This window comes from Ranitomeya variabilis, chromosome 6 (genome assembly GCF_051348905.1).
Source record: "Ranitomeya variabilis isolate aRanVar5 chromosome 6, aRanVar5.hap1, whole genome shotgun sequence".
Classification (NCBI taxonomy): Eukaryota; Metazoa; Chordata; class Amphibia; order Anura; family Dendrobatidae; genus Ranitomeya; species Ranitomeya variabilis.
The window spans coordinates 293,474,342-293,491,899 of record NC_135237.1 but is presented as its reverse complement, the minus strand read 5'-3'; the positions used below and the strand labels follow the sequence as shown (position 1 = coordinate 293,491,899).

The following is a 17,558-nucleotide window of genomic DNA, read 5'->3' as shown; positions in this document are numbered from 1 at the left end:
ATGCATCATGGCATGGTCTGATGGTAGAAGGACATGTTACCATTACTGCCAAGGGGTCTCGCTTCCTCGCAGTCTGCATCTGATTCAGCTACAGAATAACTGTAAATCTGCATTCCTGCTCTCTGTACATATTTGATGACTTGGATAATTATCTGCTGTTTCACGCTCCCAATTTATCCAGTTAATTCTCAGATGTCATATGCGTTCCTTAGAAAATGTCTGGAAACAATCCTTCCCTTTCCATTGACAGAATAAAATGCAAGTCATCCAGGTGAACTTATTACATTAGGAAATGGTAGTGATGTATTTAATAACAGAAGCATCATACGTGCTGCGTTGTGTAATTACTTCACACAGAAATATAGAACATCATCTAAATTCAATAATCAGCTTTAGATTAAAACTAGAAAAAATAATAATTTATTGATTTACTGAAAGAGCGGGGCATGTTAAGAGTCATACAGGGCACACAAAAAAATCTAATATTTTTAAGATTATGTGTTCATATTTTACAGTATTTTTTTTAGATTTTTCTATCATTGCATTAAATATTTGTCTCTCTCCCTTGCATCATTTTCACATATTTTGCTGTTATTTGTGTCCTTGCTTATCAGTTACCGCTCTCTTTCATTTCCTCTTGTCCCTTTTTATCTCCCTTAAGATGGATATTGTCTATGTACATTTTAAGTGAAGATAAAAAAGCAGCAGTATAAGGTTAACAACTTAGATGAATCCAGTGAAGCTTTCAGCCAAACAGTCCTAGCTGATCTAGCAGTGCAATAGTATAGGGTATATAGCTGCGGATACGTGTGCACATATACGTACGCATACATACGGTGTCGTTACCACTAGCACATGGATGTGTGCATGGTGTGCACATTGGAAATATGGCTGTGGCTGCAACATGACACTTAATTAGCTGTGCCATTATGTTAGCACATCTTGTAGGGTAATAATGGCTTTTATTGGAAACCGATTTACAAGGGAAGACAGTTGCTGTAAGCAGTCCATCAATTCAGGGTCGAAGGGTAAAAAAGGACATTTGTCAGCCCCAATCTTGCTTGCAGTACGTGGGACTGTGGGAAACTGATGAACGATCCAGCAGCTGGATGATTAGCAGCCCGTGATATGCAGGGAGAACATAGGAAGAAGATCTCAGCATCTTGTCACACATGTGCCTCCTCCTCAGCAGCTCAGCATCCCCCCTCTCCAGCCCACTCACAATTCTCATTCCTCATGCCCAGGACCTGGAAGGTGCTGCCATCCTCCTGAAATGCTGGACAGCGACACAGCTCGGCATCTCCTATGGCTTCTTCTCATCCCTAGGAGCATGGATCACTGAAGGTGGCAGGAGGGAACACAATCCCAAAGCCTGCAAAGCAAGAAGTAGAAGGGAGAAGAGGAAGAAGAAGCATAAAAGGGAATAAAAGCAAAGAAGAAGAAGAAAGACTGCTAAGAAAGCAGAAGGGAGGAGGAGAAGAAGGAGGCAGGGCAGTGATCGCACCCAATGAGAGCAGCCCCGGCGAGCTGCAGCAGCTCAGCAGACAGGCTCAGGCTTCTGGAGTTGCACAGTGCTGGAGTCGCTCTCCTCTCTGAGGACATGAGGGCAGCTTTAAGAAACTCCCGATTTTCTTCCTCCAAATAATAAGTTCGCTGACAGCAGTTAGGGCAAGTCATCCCAGGTAAGACGACATAACCCCACTTCTTCATTTCGGGCAGGATCCATGACTGCAGCACTGGCTTCCTGTGGTCCTCTTCTGGAATGAATTGCTTTGCTCTGTAGAACCATCTCAAGTATGTAGTGATGTTGTCTTATGCCACGGTGAGGAGTTCTGTGTTTTCTGATTTGTCTTGTCATGGAGCAGAAACACATAAAGTATACAGTATGTCATGCTGATCAGAGACTAACCTGCCAGACTTGCTTCATTAGCAATTCCAGCCAGCAAAGGCAACTAATGCACTACAAGAAGCCTTCCACAGCTCCAGCTTCCAGCAAAGCCCAGGTATTTTCTACTACATGGAACGAGGGAGACTGGCTTCTTGGTTTTGTATCTAGCTAATATGGAATAAACTGCTGTCAGATGATATCTATACAATGGGTAAACTTCATCAGTGCATTGCCTTGTCAGGACTTGATAAAGATGTGGAGGCAGGGGCAGCATCAGAGATTGCTCTGTTTGTTCATGCATTGAATCGTTTGTAGAAACTCTCAGCCATAGATGTGCTGTGTATATAGATGGAACCATATGGTCCGCCGTGCAAGGCTCCTACATCAGGATGCAAGTCTGTGCTACCAGGAGATTGCATTGATTCCTCAAGCTGAATGCAGAGCACACACTATTGCTATTGTGTATATATATATATATATATATATATATATATATATATATATATATATATATATATACAGTACAAAAAATATTCCAAAAAACTAATAATAAAATATATATATATATATATATATATATATATATATATATATATATAGCCATAGATATAGCATCTAATGTATATGTGGCAAGTGTCTGCTCTGCATTCAGCATGAGTAGTCTGCATATACATATACCATATATATGATACTTTGGTATTTATCAACATGGATATTTATTTTGAATACTTGTGAACAAAAAAACCCTATATTTCGACCGTATTATTTATATTTCGAAACTTAAGATCCACACGTCAATACTATATAAGCATCAGAGGAATTGTAAATGGGGGAGGGCTGCCAGGTCTGTTTATTACTACATCAAACAGGACAGTACAGTGTCACACCAAACTCTAGCCTGCTACCGTTCATTTCAATATTTTATAAAGTGGATACAGCCGCACACAGAACACATTTATCAGGATGATGCTTTCACATTTGGAAGCTATTGACCTATCAAATGTTATTGTCATGCAGTTTCTATGCAGAAAAACAGCTTATCTACAGGGAAAAAATGCACATGGCAATCACAAGCTGATCCCCAATATCAGCATATTATGTGAACCTGTAACGTGATCATTAATAGATGGGCTGGCAGACACAAATACACACTGGGGAATGAATAGCAAGAGATCCTTATGTTTCTGCGTAGTGGTAAATATATCAACACTTGGTTTCACCATAGCTGGAGCTTTTCAGCTCTGCTATTTTTCCTCTTTCATTCCATATAAAAAACTATTGAAATCAAAAATTGAAAGAGGCAACAAAATCACACCCTTATAATCATGCAAATGGATTGAAATGGTTATACACTTATTGGGAAGGTCATTATTAATATTATATATGTATGTAGGAGGAATACTGTGGATGAGTGTCTGACTTAACCCGGTCTCCTTATAAAGACCTCTGACTGTTACAGTTGTGGGTGCTTGCGACAACCCATTTCATCTGGGATATGATTACCTCATAACCTTTCTCATAGGTTTTACATGGGAATTTCTAACAACAGCAGGTAACAATTGTACTTTTCTTCCGAGGTAATGATGGGAATTACAAGATGTGCTTCCCTCTAAATGTAAGAACAAATCAAACGTGAGTAGTTAGACCAGTAGCATTAAATCATATGGCTCTAAGGCCCAATTGAGTGTAACTAATGCATAAGGAGGATTTGCATATACTTTACATACATACACCTTCCTACTTAGCACCAGCTTGTTTCATAGCTAGGAACTTGCAGTCTCACCAGCAAATGTACCTCTTAGCTAACACCTCCTAGTGGAGTGTCTTCTCTAGATTGGCCCTGTGAAAGCAGGTCAGTGCCTGGATTTAGATTAATGAAAAGTGAAAAGGGAAAATAGGTAGTTTCCCCAGAATTTTGCTAGTCAGATTTTGAAGAGTATAATTAGTATAACATATCCAGGTAACACTACGGTATATAAAGGGTGGATACACCATTGGTGCAACCTATGTGGCCGCACATGCGCAAAAAAGACCATTTCCATCTCCAAAAATGGAGAATTATAATGTGCAATGTACATTATGATGAGCTTTCATACTGCAGGGGCCTATATATTGTTCTAGCACTGGGACCCTCTTCTGTCTGTGTCCACTCCAATATGTAAATTTATACATGTATATGTATACAGTATATACTGTACAGATCAAAAGTCTGGACACACCTTCTCATTTAAAGATTTTTCTGTATTTTCATGACTGTGAAAATTGTAAATTCACACTGAAGGCATTAAAACTATCAATTAACACAAAAAAGTGTGAAGCAACTGAAATTATGTCTTATATTCTAGGTTCTTCAAAGTAGCCACCTTTTGCTTTGATGACTGCTTTTCACACTCTTGGCATTCTCTTGATGAGCTTCAAGAGGTAGTCACCGGGAATGGTTTTCACTTCACAGGTGTGCCCTGTCAGGTTTAATAAATGGGATTTCTTGCCTTATAAATGGGGTTGGACCATCAGTTGTGTTGTGCAGAAGTCTGGTGGATACACAGCTGATAGTCCTGCTGAATAGATTGTTAGAATTTGTATTATGGCAAGAAAAAAGCAGCTAAGTAAAGAAAAACGAGTGGCGATCATTACTTAAAGAAATGAAGGTCAGTCAGTCCGAAAAATTGGGAAAACTTTGAAAGTGTCCCCAAGTGCTGTGGCAAAAACCATCAAGCGCTACAAATAAACTGGCTCACATGAGGACCGCCACAGGAAAGTGAGACCAAGAGTCACGTCTGCTTCTGAGGATAAGTTTATCCGAGTCACCAGCCTCAGGAATCGCAGGTTAATAGCAGCTCAGGTTAGAGACCAGGTCAGTGCCACATAAAGTTCTAGCAGCAGACACATCTCTATGGAGACTTTGTGCAGCAGGCCTTCATGATAAAATAGCTGCTGGGAAACTACAGCTAAGGACAGGCAGAAGAGACTTATTTGGGCTAAAGAACGTAAGGAATGGACATTAGACCAGTGGAAATCTGTGCTTTGGTCTAATGAGTCCAAATTTGAGATATTTGGTTCCAACCGCCGTGTCTTTGTGCAACGCAGAAAAGGTGAAGAGATGGACTCTACATGCCTGGTTCCCACTGTGAAGCATAGAGGAGGTGTGATGGTGTGGGGATGCTTTGCTAGTGACACTGTTGGGGATTTATTCAAAATTGAAGGCATACTGAACCAGCATGGCTACCACAGCATTTGCAGCGGCATGCTATTCCATCCGGTTTGCGTTTAGTTGGACCATCATTTATTTTTCAACAGGACAATGACCCCAAACACACCTCCAGGCTGTGTAAGAGCTATTTGACCATGAAGGAGAGTGATGGGGTGCTACGCCAGATGACCTGGCCTCCACAGTCACCAGACCTGAACCCAATCGAGATGGTTTGGGGTGAGCTGGACCGCAGAGTGAAGACAAAAGGGCCAACAACTGCTAAGCATCTCTGGGAACTCCTTCAAGATTGTTGGAAGACCATTCCCGGTGACTACCTCTTGAATCTCATCAAGAGAATGCCAAGAGTGTGCAAAGCAGTCATCAAAGCAAAAGGTGGCTACTTTGAAGAACCTAGAATATAAGACATAATTTCAGTTGTTTCACAATTTTTTGTGAAGCATATAATTCCACATGTGTTAATTCATAGTTTATAGTTTTGATGCCTTCAATGTGAATGTACAATTGTCATAGTCATGAAAATACAGAAAAATCTTTAAATGAGAAGGTGTGTCCAAACTTTTGGTCTGTACTGTATATATACAGTACATATATAATATATAAAGCTGAGTGTATGCATGTGCATGTGTGTGTATGTATCGGCCACACCCACTCTACATAGCCCCGCCCACTCCACATCCGATCGCTAAGCATCTTTCATTTCACCAGAGCTGTTTAAAAGATAAAATCTGAACTGTGATTGGCTGCTATGAGCAACATTTTTCCTTAGCCACGCCTACTCCGCATAGCAGGCACAGGCCACATCTACCTCCGTTGTGTCTAGAATGGAGTTGCTTCTGTGAAGAATGACGTCAATGGAAAGGGAGGATCCTCGTGGATAGAGATGTGAGGGGCAAAATGAGAGATGTCAGGGGGAAAATGAGAGAAGTGAGGTGCTGCTGCAGTATGAGGCTGTGTATAGAGAAGAGTGAGGCACTGCAGGTAGAGGCTGTGTATAAGGCCACATTCACACATTCAGTATTTGGTCAGTATTTTACCTCAGTACTTTTAAACCAAAACCACAAGTTGGAGAAAAATACAGAAGTGGTGACGTGTTTCTAATATACTTTTCCTCTGATTGTTTTACTCCAAGTTTTAGCTTACAAGTACTGAGAGAGGTTAAAAATACTGACCAAATAACATGTGAATGAGGTCTAACACAGGAGAAGATGACACACGGGTATATACTATATACTGCAGAGATGACATACAGGTATATACTGTTACAGGAGGAGATGACACACATGTATAAACTATATACAGGAGGTTATTACATACAGGTAAATACTATATACAGGAGGAGATGACACACAGGTATATACTATATACAGGAGGAGGAGATGATATACAGGTAAATACTATATACAGGAGGACATGACATATAGGTATATACTATATACAGGAGGAGATGACATACAGGTATATACTATATACATGAGTAGATGACATACAGGTATATACTGTATACAGGAGGAGATGACACATGGGTATATACTATATACAGGAAGAGGAGATGACATACAGGTATGTACTATATACAGGAGGACATGACATACAGATATATGCTATATGCAGGAGGAGAAAACAGGTATATACTATATACAGGGGAGATGACATAGAGGTACATAATACATACAGGGGAGATGACATACAGGTATATACTATATACAGGGGAGATGACATACAGGTCTATACTATATAAAGGAGGAAATTATATACAGGTATATACTATATTCAGGGGAGATGACATACAGGTATATACTATATACAGGGGAGGTGACATACAGGTATATACTGAGGGGAAAATGACAGATGCGAGGTCAGAATGACAGGTATTAGGGGGGAAATGAGAGGAGTGAGGGTGAAAATGAGAGGAGTGAGGGTGAAAATGAGAGATGTGAGGGGGAAAAGGAGAGATGTGAGAGGGAAAATGAGAGACGTGAGGGGAAAATGAGAGATGTGAGGGGGAAAATAAGAGGCGTGATGGGAAAATGAAAGAAGTGAGGTGCTATAATTAACCACTAACACTATGCCCTATTCTCTTCAGCTAGTATATACATATATATATATTTTTTTTATTTTTTTTTTGCGAGTGTGTATATATATATATTTTTTTGTGTGTGTATATATATATATATATATATATATATATATATATATATATATATATATATATATAACACTGTACAAGAAATACCTTCTTTCACATTGGTTCCTGCCCAATTTGGGGCTCAAAGTATAAGTATGCCTAATGGGAACCTGCCACCAGTGTTTTGAGTATCTAAGCGAATACAACCACTTTTATCTTCTCCTTCACTGCAGTCCACATGCGCTGGAGCCGGAATTACATCTTTCTGCACATGCGTATTTGTGCCTCAGTAAGGCAGAGCAAACTGAGCATGTGCAGGCGTGTGTTGCTGTGTCGATATCCTGCATGGATGAAAAAAGAGTCGGCATCCACATCATTCAGAAGGACAGCAATTAGAAACAGTGAGGAGGCACAGATGCCACAACGATGACACCCATTGGACTGGACCTTACTAAATTGCATACAATGTGGGAGAAATTCACATGGTATTTCTTAGGCTATACAGAGGGAGTCAGTAGAAGTACACATTTTCCACTGCAGTAATGGAGCAGATAACGTGGTGGCATTTGTTTGGAAAGTCAAAAACTGATGGCAGGTTCCCTTTCATGCAGGGCCTAAGTGGCTGGTGTAAGTAGAATTTCATTATTAGGTACGTTTTAGGCCGTGCCCTTGCCACAATGTATTGTATCAGTTTTCTTGTGATATACAGATGTAGCAACTGACAGTATGACTATCGGTGCTGGGAGTGATACAACATTGGTGCTACCCATGTGGCTGCATAGGGGCCCAAGAGGTAAGGTGGAATTTTGTAATATAATTAGCTACTGGACTGCAAGTGGCCCATATAGTTTTCTTGCACAGGTGCTTCTTCTGTCTGTGTTCACCAGTGCATTGGTGCACTATATTAATATAATAAAGTGCCCCTCCAATCTATGCTATTTGTGTAGCGTGAGAGTTCTCATTCATTGTTAATGAGCAACACACTACATTATCATCATAGCTCACCACAGCCGTTATGTTTTTAGCTGCTCTATCTGTAAAGTAATAATGTGCCTTATTTATCTCCTAATGTGGCTGTCAAGATGCTAAAAATAATGGATTTATAGTATGTTAAGGAATCATGTTCATCTTGTGTAATGTATTTTCCCATTCCATTTTTTTCTTTTCTGGTTTGAGTTTGGTATTGGTCGTGTTTAGTGACTACTATTTACCTGTGAATGCAGCTTACACTTTTCTATCAGATTTAGCTATACCTTACACGGTTATTGCAGGCTGGGTTATCTCTATATATTACATTGTTGTCATTTATAGACATTTATTGACTTATACTGTGGACAGGAGTCTTGCTTACCGTGTATTTATGCATTGGTTAGGGATTGTGTGGATCTTCCAGCACTAATATTGGCTATATTTTGTGTCATACCAGGGACAGAGTAATGGGGTGGTGGCAACAAGTAACAGGGTGTTGTTCTCATTTATGTGGTTTTAATTGTTTTTAGCTATAATGTTTGTATGCACATCTCTAATAAAAATTATATTGTTTACATACATGGTGATCTCCCTATCAGCGTATTCTTTCTCTTAGTGCATTTATTATTGTTCCTTGTATGCTGTGGAATTGATCCCGTTTTTTGTATTTAGGTTTACATGGTGCCCTCCGTATTTCATATATATGAAGGTTTTGTTTTGGTGGTCTTCAGTTTCCACCTTTTTCTGGAGTTGTGGCACATGGTCATTATTGGTATACAGAGATTATTGGCTCATTAATTCTTCTTTAGTACGGTTATATTTTTGGTGTCGGATATGGATTTGTCAGCTAGGGAGACAGCTTGGAGCAATAGGGCATTGGGGCTTTTCGATAATGAGTCTAAAAGTTTGGTGTCAGATTCCAGTAAGAGTTCAGATTTTCATTCTTTGACTGTTGATATTACCAATTTACATAAAAATCTGACAAAAGTATGGTGGAACATTAGAAGCCTGGAGGAATACAAAAAAATGGGTATTACCCCACATAGCTTACGTGTGCAGATTTTTCCCTCCTGGGAAGCCATGGCTAATTTCCAGAGTCTGTGGGAAAGAGGCTTGGCTAAATGTTCCACCATACTAATTGATATGCTCATTGAGCATGACCAAACCCTACTCAATCAGATTAAGGAAGAAATTAAGAAATGTGAAAATAAACTTGGTGATTTTAATAAAGATACCAAAGTTATTCCTTTCCAGCAACAATTGAAAACGGTGATTTATCAGTTTGAAAAATAGATTATCCAAAGGAAAAGAAATAAATTTCAGAGAGACAAAATGGACTATAGCAAGGGGTGTTCCTATAAATGGATCCACAGAGGCAATAGACGCTATGTCCCTAGGGACACGCAACAGGCAACTATTCCTTTGTTGGGAGAGGATATTTAATCTAGTGATTTTTTATCCTCCGACCCCAGCGACGCAGAGGGCGCTGTCGGAGGGGGAGGAGAAAGAGCAGACACTTACAAAAAGAAGAGTCGGCCACGGAGAAACTGGTCACCCACATTCAAGAGGGTAACTCGTTACAACAAGAGATACTAACTGATTTGGGAAACAGCTCTGATGGTGATTTACAGATCATTAATCTTTCAACTTATGAACTGTCTAATGTGGAGAGACGAGTCCTTTCCAAGGGCTAGTCTTTTTCACCTATGAATAGACTTAACAAGTTTATTTTAATTAAAGATCTATACTTTTTTGCCGCCAATTAACATTCAAATTGCTGTACCATCAACCTTCTCTTTTAGAATCCCTCTCTGGTGGTGACAGACAAGTTTTCACGGATTTGCTTGAATTATTACAAGAAAATGAGGGTGCAGTTATGGGACATCATTTCTCCAGGCGATTGCCTTCACAGGCCACTCCATCGTTTTCCCTTTTTCCGGCTGTGCAGATTTTTTTTGATAAGGTATGTTTTGATATTAACAACCTGAAATTGGACCCACATAGGCACAACAACTTTAGTACGAAGGAAAGAAGGGCTCTTGAGAACTTAAAAAAACAACAAAGACTTCGTAGTACGTGAGGCCGATAAAGGAGGCAATGTAGTTCTGTGGCCCCATGACTTATATACGGGCGAAGTACTGCGCCAATTTCAGAGGTCTGATTGTCACACCTTATTGCCTTCTGATCCTACTGCTTTCTTTAAGGATAAAATTAATAATCTTATCAACAGGGCTCGCCAGGAGAACATCTTGACGAAAAAAGAAGCAGACTTCTTGATTACTCCTTCGCCCATTATTCCAATGTTTTATGCACTTCCCAAAGTGCATAAGTCTCTTACCGCACCACCAGGTAGGCCTATAGTCTCCAGAATCGGCAGTCTTTTTGAACGTCCCTGTATCTATGTGGACCAATACTTACAACCATTGGTCCTGTCAATGGACTCCTATACTAGAGATTTGTCACACCTTATACAGCTCCTTGAGAATGTACATCTGCCCCCAATACGTTTATTGTCAGCCTCGATGTAGAATCTCTCTACACCAGCATTACACATCAGCTGGGTATACAGGCTGTTAGATACTTCCTGGCCAAAAACACCAATAGAGATATGAGTCATGATAGTTTCCTTTTGGAACTACTTTATTTAATCTTAGATAAAAATTATTTCGTCTTTGACAGGAAGTACTACAGACAAACCTCAGGCACAGCCATGGGGGCTCATTGCGCACCATCGTATGCGAACCTTTTTCTTGGATGGTGGGAGGAGCAAACGTTCTTTAAACATATGGCATTCGCCAAAACGCCAATTTGGCGACGCTATATTGGCAACATTATCTTTTTTTGGACGGAGACACTCGAAGAATGCAGGCACTTTATTAGTGATCTGAATTGCAATGTCTTTAACATCAGACTTACATCTGTTATCTCAGACACAACATTCGATTTTTTGGATCTTAAATTATCCATCAAAGACTCCCGTATTCTTTGTAGCCTTTTCCGGAAGACAACTGCCACTAACAGCCTTTTACATTACAACAGTTTCCATCCAGGTCATCTGAAAAATGGAATTCCAAGGGGCCAATTCCTCCGTTTGAAGAGAAACTGCAGTTCAAATCTGGACTTTGAATCACAAGCAAAAGATTTGTCTAATCGTTTCAAAAATAGGAGCTATCCTCGGAGAATTATCTCTCAAGCATATCAACATGCTCGTGGTATGGAGAGACAGAGTTTGTTGACTAAGAATGTACGTGAACCTCTTTCTTCGCTACCTCTAATAACCACTTTTAACAATCAGTGGTCTGATATTCGGGACATTCTTTCTAACAACTGGGCTATTCTTGCAAATGACAAGAAGATTCTCCCCTTCATCTCTATGTCCCCTTATATGGTAGCAAGAAGAGCTAGAAATTTAAGGGACAATCTATGCCGTAGTCACTACCAACGTCCTACCACAAACTTGAATCGGGGAACAAAAATCTATGGCACATATCCATTTGGTCATTGTAGTGTTTGCCAATTTATGGTAGCACAGGATGGCTTCTCAACCCTGATTTTATCATTTCAGATTCGCCCAAGAGAATTTTTCACGTGCAGGTCACGGAATGTTGTATACGCGATATTCTGTGGTTGTCCCAAAATCTATGTGGGACAGACTACCCAGGAACTGCGGAAAAGAATGCAGCAACATTTGTCCAACATCTCTACAGCATCCAAGGACCGTGAGACGAATAAAATACTTACCTCAGTGGCCTTGCACTTTCTGGACACTCATGGAGGGAAGGCATCTTCTTTCAAAGTGATGGGTCTACAGTCTGTCCACCCGAATATCAGGGGTGGCAATATTACACAAGCCCTTCTCTGGTGTGAATCCAAGTGGATTTTTGAACTTCAAAGCCAATCTCGTGGGCTGAATGAGGATTTATTATTCACAGGCTGTTATAAACAACTTTGAATGAGTATTCACTCCTTTTTTTTTTTTCTCCCAAACCCCCTCCCCCCATTCCTGTCATCGTTTGGGGGTTGTTTTATGTGCAATTAGCACTTTAACTGGCTCTACATATTACAAAATGCATATAGTTGCGCCATGTGCTCTTCTTGGTGTCAACTCATTTTTGTCTGTGATTCTCAGACGCCTTTGAAATATGTCTAAACATTTTTGAGTTTGATATGTGTGTTTGTGCCCCGTGTCTATACCTCCCTTGGTGTTGGTGTAATATAGCCTTCAGCTGCCTTGGCTGTATTATTAATATTGCGGTTTTTATTATTGGACCGACGCATCTTTTATTGCAATTTGCTATATTGCTCTTAAGATGTGTGCGCAGTTGCGTTTTTTTGCCCGTTCATCTAACTTTATTTGTGCATCATTGCACTATTCTAGGCACTTGCGCCCTTGATGCTTAGGTGTTTCTTTAATTTCACTATGACATCTGCGATTTCGTGATACCTCTACACCTATATGTCTTTTGCTAAACTTGCACACATATTAGAACTGCGTTCATGCCCAGTGCTCATACCATTCATCTATAGCTGGTGTATCTCTAGGGCTTACTATGTCGTCTTGTTTTCGGACTTGCGCATGCGTATTTAGTGCCGGTATTCGCCGTGTGTCATCTGTAGAGTGTGTGCGTGTGAATGTGCCGTTCAGCCCGGTGCCTTGCGCATGCGCTTTTGTACTGCCTGACTTTCTGCCCGGCATTGCCATACTCTTATATTGTTTATTAGCGCAGCCCATAATTTGGTATTCCGGCACGGTGACTGTTTATTGCTATATTTTTTGTTTTTTGTTTTCGGTCACTCATACTTTTTGACGCATGCGCATAGATCTTAGTTCTGGATTTGCGCAATACATTTTCCAGCTGATTTGGCTGTGGGGCCACCGTTGTTATTCCCCAGCCGGCGCATGCGTAGTTCTGCATTATAGTACGCTGTACTACAAGTGCGCAGTCGAGCCATCAACATTGCTGTTCGGCACCTGCGCATTGAGACTTGTGGATACAACTAATGCACCGGGTTTTCCAGGTGCTTCAGCGCTCCCGCAGCTGTTACGAATCCTTCTGACCCTGGTATGTAATTATGGGTATATATAGATATCTGAGTTGTGCCTCAGACATACGTTCTTTGCCCCTGACGAAGCTACCTGTGTGTAGCGATACGCGTTGGGCTTCGGCCCCCCCCTTCTCTTTCCCGATCCGGACTTCGGCTCCTGTTTCACAGATCCATTTGGCAGCCTGCAGTCGTCTATCACCTTGTGTAATGTATTTTCTCATTCCATTTTTTTCTTTTCTGGTTTGAGTTTGGTATTGGTCGTGTTTAATGACTACTATTTACCTGTGAATGCAGCTTACACTTTTCTATCAGATTTAGCTATACCTTACACGGTTATTGCAGGCTGGGTTATCTATATATATTACATTGTTGTCATTTATAGACATTTATTGACTTATACTGTGGACAGGAGTCTTGCTTACCGTGTATTTATGCATTGGTTAGGGATTGTGTGGATCTTCCAGCACAATATTGGCTATATTTTGTGTCATACCAGGGACAGAGTAATGGGGGGGGGGGTGGCAACAACTAACAGGGTGTTGTTCTCATTTATGTGGTTTTAATTGTTTTTAGCTATACTGTTTGTTTGTATGCACATCTCTAATAAAAATTATATTGTTTACATACATGGTGATCTCCCTATCAGCGTATTCTTTCTCTTAGTGCATTTAGTATATACTATATACAGGGGAGATGACATAGAGGTACATAATACATACAGGGGAGATGACATACAGGTATATACTATATTCAGGGGAGATGACATACAGGTCTATACTATATACAGGGGAGGTGACATACAGGTATATACTGAGGGGAAAATGACAGATGTGAGGTCAGAATCACAGGTATTAGGGGGGAAATGAGAGGAGTGAGGGTGAAAATGAGAGGAGTGAGGGTGAAAATGAGAGATGTGAGGGGGAAAATGAGAGATGTGAGAGGGAAAATGAGAGACGTGAGGGGAAAATGAGAGATGTGAGGGGGAAAATAAGAGGTGTGATGGGAAAATGAAAGAAGTGAGGTGCTATAATTAACCACTAACACTATGCCCTATTCTCTTCAGCTAGTATATACTGTATATATTTATATATTTTTTGTGAGTATATATATATATATATATATATATATATATATATATATATATATATATATATATATATGTGTGTGTGTATATATATATATATATATATATATATATATATATATATAACACTGTACAAGAAATACCTTCTTTCACATTGGTTCCTGCCCAATTTGGGGCTCAAAGTATAAGTATGCTTAATGGGAACCTGCCACCAGTGTTTGAGTATCTAAGCGAATACAACCACCTTTATCTTCTCCTTTACTGCAGTCCACATGCGCTGGAGCCGGAATTACATCTTTCTGCACATGCGTATTTGTGCCTCAGTTAGGCAGAGCAAACTGAGCATGTGCAGGCGTGTGTTGCTGTGTGGATATCCTGCATGGATGAAAAAAGAGTCGGCATCCACATCATTCAGAAGGACAGCAATTAGAAACAGTGAGGAGGCACAGATGCCACAACGATGACACCCATTGGACTGGACCTTACTAAATTGCATACAATGTGGGAGAAATTCACATGTTATTTCTTAGGCTATACAGAGGGAGTCAGTAGAAGTACACATTTTCCACTGCAGTAAAGGAGCAGATAACGTGGTGGCATTTGTTTGGAAAGTCAAAAACTGATGGCAGGTTCCCTTTCATGCAGTAGAATTTCATTATTAGGTACGTTTTAGGCCGTGCCCTTGCCACAATGTATTGTATCAGTTTTCTTGTGATATACAGATGTAGCAACTGACAGTATGACTATCGGTGCTGGGAGTGATACAACATTGGTGCTACCCATGTGGCTGCATAGGGGCCCAAGAGGTAAGGTGGAATTTTGTAATATAATTAGCTACTGGACAGCAAGTGGCCCATATAGTTTTCTTGCACAGGTGCTTCTTCTGTCTGTGTTCACCAGTGCATTGGTGCACTACATTAATATAATAAAGTGCCCCTCCAATCTATGCTATTTGTGTAGCGTGAGAGTTCTCATTCATTGTTAATGAGCAACACACTACATTATCATCATAGCTCACCACAGCCGTTATGTTTTTAGCTGCTCTATCTGTAAAGTAATAATGTGCCTTATTTATCTCCTAATGTGGCTGTCAAGATGCTAAAAATAATGGATTTATAGTATGTTAAGGAATCATGTTCATCCAATGTTAGATGCTTAGAGTCCATGCATTCAGGAATACCACCTGCATAATGGGAGGACTATGTTCTTGAAATCACAGAGCAGAACAAATCTCAGGACCACTCACTTAAATTTGATTAAGCTACAGTACCTGTCTATTAACAAGTTAGGCACTGTTCCGGTAAAATACATTCATACATCTTTAAAGAAATTGCATGACAATTAAAACTAGATACTGACAAATATTTTTTTCTAATCTATTATTACTTTCTGATTTTGCATTTTTTATCCTATTTTCAACACAAATAGTACCAGCCACCTTGCCTGAATTGCTGTTAAAAATATTCAGATATCCTTCATGGCAGCCAAATAGATCCTAGGGAACAATAGACTGTAGATGTTCATTAACTATGAGCATTTTCTAGGCGATACTGCAGAAAGTGGGAAGTCAGCTTCACTTATTGGGAATAGGAGATCATGTGTTTTTCATATATATCTACAAAAAACCTTCTCACTCCCCAATGGGGGTGGTCTCTTTTTCATTTGTCCTTTCTCATTCTCGGGTCCTCTACCAGAGGCCTGGAAGTTTGAGGGTTCTGCGCAGGATCTTAGTTGTCCCCAGCATTACGCTTTTATGGACATAGAGTTCAGATGTTGCTCCTGGGATCTGTTGTAGCCATTCTTCCAACTTAGGGGTCAGTGTTCGAAGTGCTCCTATCACCACTGGAATCATGGTTGCCTTCACCTTCCACATCTTCTCCAGTTCTCCTTTGAGGCCCTGGTATTTCTCCAGCTTCTCATATTCCTTCTTTATGATGTTGCTGTTATTTGGCACTGACACATCTATTATCAATCCTGTCTTCTGATACTTGTCTATTATCACAATGCCTGGTTGGTTAGCCACCACCTGCTTATTAGTCTGGATCATGAAGTCCCACAGGATTTTAGCCCTTTCATTCTCCACCACTTTTTCTAGGGTCTCCCATCTGGACTTAGGGGGACTTATCCCACATGCTTGCATTTTGCATGCGACCAGTATGTGTTGGACGGTTTCTGAAGTTTTTTTGGCTATTCTGCACCTTGGGTCTTGTCTTGTGTGGTATATTCCTGCTTCTATCGATCTGGTAATTAGTGCTTGCTTGTTGTGAATTTGGATTCTGGGCTCCCCTGGTGGCCGCTTGTGGAATTGGACTTGTCATTCTCTTTCCTGTTTCACCTGATTCCATCAGTAGTGGGTGTCGCTATTTAAGCTCATTTCTCTGGTGGTTTCTTGCCGGTCAACAATGTTATCTGATGCCTCTCAGTGCTTGTTCCTGCTTCTAGACAACTACTGATAAGTTGGACTTTTGTCCATGTTTTGTTTTGCCTATTTGTTCCAGTTCGCAGCTGAAGTTTTGTTACTGTGTCTGGAAAGCTCTCGTCGATCAGGGATTGCTACTCTGGCGTTATGAGTTAATGCCAGAGTTTAAGGTAATCTCTGGATGGTGTTTTGTTAGTATTTTTATGCTGACCATGAAAGTATACTATCTGTCTTCTGCTATCTAGTAAGCGGACCTCAAATTTGCTAAGACTATTTTCCTGCTGCGTTTGTTGTTTCATCTGAACTCACCGTCATTATATGTGGGGGGCTACTGTCTTCTTTGGAATATTTCTCTAGAGGTGAGCCAGGTCTTATATTTCCCTCTGCTAGCTATTTAGGTCTTAGGCCAGAGCTGGGCATCTAGCTATAAATAGGAAATGCTACCTGGCTATTTCTAGTTGCGCGGCAGGCTTAGTTCATGGTCAGTATAGTTCCATCTTCCGAGAGCTTGTCCCTCTATAGGCTTGCTATGATCTCTGCCTGCAGAGATCATGACAGTTTGACCGGCCCACTAAAGTGTTAAAGACCCAGGTTGAGAAAGGAGAGTTATAAGAAGTCTGCTGGAATTTTTTTTTTTTTTTTTTTTTTTCCAGTCTGCCTTGCTGCAGTCTTTTTTCTCTCTCTCCTCCTAATCTCTGTATGCTCTGTGTGCACCTGACAATAATGGATCTCCAGAGTGTAACTGCGGGTTTGAATAATCTCATCACGAAAGTACAAAATTTACAAGATTTTGTAGTACATGCTCCGGTATCTGAG

The 17,558-nt window shown here is 40.4% G+C and overlaps 1 protein-coding gene across 1 annotated transcript in view; it reads left to right on the top strand.

Moving 5' to 3' along the window:
* The first annotated feature begins 1,220 nt into the window (after positions 1-1,220).
* The window catches only part of CDH18 (cadherin 18), a 1,155,399-nt gene continuing 1,139,061 nt past the window's right edge, over positions 1,221-17,558 (top strand). Inside the window, exon 1 of the mRNA XM_077269711.1 lies at positions 1,221-1,682. The gene's annotated coding sequence lies outside the window, so the exon portion shown is untranslated. The remainder of the gene's footprint in view (positions 1,683-17,558) is intronic.